The sequence below is a fragment of the Heptranchias perlo genome, unplaced genomic scaffold, assembly GCF_035084215.1.
Source record: "Heptranchias perlo isolate sHepPer1 unplaced genomic scaffold, sHepPer1.hap1 HAP1_SCAFFOLD_54, whole genome shotgun sequence".
NCBI classification, from domain to species: Eukaryota; Metazoa; Chordata; class Chondrichthyes; order Hexanchiformes; family Hexanchidae; genus Heptranchias; species Heptranchias perlo.
Genome location: NW_027139559.1, coordinates 6,814,189 through 6,816,499, shown reverse-complemented (window position 1 = coordinate 6,816,499; position 2,311 = coordinate 6,814,189).

The window sequence follows — 2,311 nt, the reverse complement described above, 5'->3', positions numbered from 1 at the left end:
TTTTAAATATATACAGTTCTTTGTCGATTATTAAAATTGTTAATATGGATAAACTTTTCGATTTTCTTTCATCAAACAATGTGTGTTACATCTTAATCCCTGAACTCTATTGTGAATGATAATGTACCTTTCAATCTGTTCACGGTGAAATTACTGGACTGGTATGTAATGTATAGTTCAGTCTGCAATAATGGGATGAATTCTCGATCTGAGTCTGACACTGTATGAGATGTTTGGACTGGTATGTAATATGTAGCCTGTCCTGCACTAAAGGAATTGATACTGTATCTATCAGTCTGATACTGTAAGAGATTTCTGGACTGGAATGTAATGTGTAGCTCAGTCTTCAATGGTGGAAGTGATACTGAATCTTTCAATCTGATACTGTATGAGATTTTCGGACTGGTGAGCAACATATAGGTCAGTCTGTGCTAATGGATTTGATTTTGTATCTTTGAATCTGATACGGTATGAGATTGTTGGACTGCCCGATATTATGTGTGGCTCAGTCTGCACTCATGGAATCGATCCTGTACCTTTCAGTCTAACATTTGATCGTATTTTCAGTCTGGTATGTAATGTACAGCTCAGGCGGTGCAAATAGAATTGAAACTGTATCTTCCAGTCTGATCATTTATGAGGTTTTTGGAACAGTGTGTAATGTGTAGCTCAGTCTGTACCATTGGTATTGATACTGTTTATTTCAGTATCATACTCTGAGTATTTACCAATATATCTAATATGTAGCTCAGTCTGCTCGAATGGACTATATTGTGTATTTTTCAATCTGACACAATGAGATCTTTGGACTGGTATGTAAAGTGTAACTCAGTCTGCAGTAATGGGACTGTGAGATTCATTCTGTATCTGTCAGTTTCCGGTACTGTATGTGAGTGTGGGATTCATTCTGTATCTTTCAGTCTCTGGTACTGTGTGTGAGTGTGGGATTCATTCTGTATCTTTCAGTCTCTGGTACTGTGTGTGAGTTTGGGATTCATTCTGTATCTCGTAGTCTCTGGTACTGTGTGTGGGATTCATTCTGTATCTGTCAGTCTCTGGTACTGTTTTTGAGTGTGGGATTCATTCTGTATCTGTCAGTCTCTGGTACTGTTTTTGAGTGTGGGATTCATTCTGTATCTGTCAGTCTCTGGTACTGTGTGTGAGTGTGGGATTCATTCTGTATCTTTCAGTCTCTGGTACTGTCTGTGAGTGTGGGATTCATTCTGTATCTGTCTGTCTCTGGAAATGTGTGTGAGTGTGGGATTCATTCTGTATCTGTCAGTTTCTGGTACTGCGTGTATGTGGTATTCATACTTTATCTGTCAGTCTGTAGTACTGTGTGTGAGCGTGAGATTCATTCTGTATCTGTCAGTCCCTGATATTGTGTGTGGGTGTGGGCTTCATTCTGTATCTGTCAGTCTCAGGTATTGTGTGTTGGTGAGACGTTCATTCTGTATCTATCAATTTCTGATGCTGTATGTGAGTGATATAAATTCTGTATCTGACAGTCTGTGCTACAGTGTGTGAGTGTGGGATTAATTTTGAATCTGTCAGTCACTGGTACATTGTATGTGTTTTGGATTCATTCTATATGTCAGTCTCTGGCAGTCCATCGAAGTGTGAGATTCATTCTTTATCTTTATCTAATTTGTATCTCGGTTTACAGCAGGGCATTCAAAACTGTATCTTTAATGCCTTAATGTATGAATATTTTTTCCCGGTCATTAATTGGTAGATAATGATACATTTTAAAATGTAATGCCATTGGATATAATCAGATAATGTGGGCATCTATTTTTGGACTTCCATTAAATCCATATCGATGGGAACACAATTGTGAATTTGTGCATCTTCCAAACTGATATGGTGACATTTTTGAACTTGTATATAATGTGGAGCTCAGTCTGCATGAATAAAACACTGTATATTTCAGTCTGAATCTGTATCAGTTTTTTTGTAGTTGTTCATAATGCGTAGCTCAGCCTGCACTAATGGAATTGATACTGTATCGTTCATTCTGACACTGAGATTTTTGGCCTGGTACCTAATGTGTAACTAAGCCTGCATTAATGGAATTGAAATGGTATCTTTCAATCTGCAACTGTGAGATTTTTGCTCTGGTACGTAAGTTGTAACTCAGCTTGCACTAATGGAGGTGATTGTGAGATTCACTTTGTATCTCTCAGTCTCTGGTACTGTGTGTGAGTGTGGGATTCATTCTGTATCTGTCAGTCTCTGGTACTGTGTGTGAGTGCGGGATTCATTCTGTATCTGTCAGCCTCTGGTATTGTGTGTGAGTGTGGGATTCATT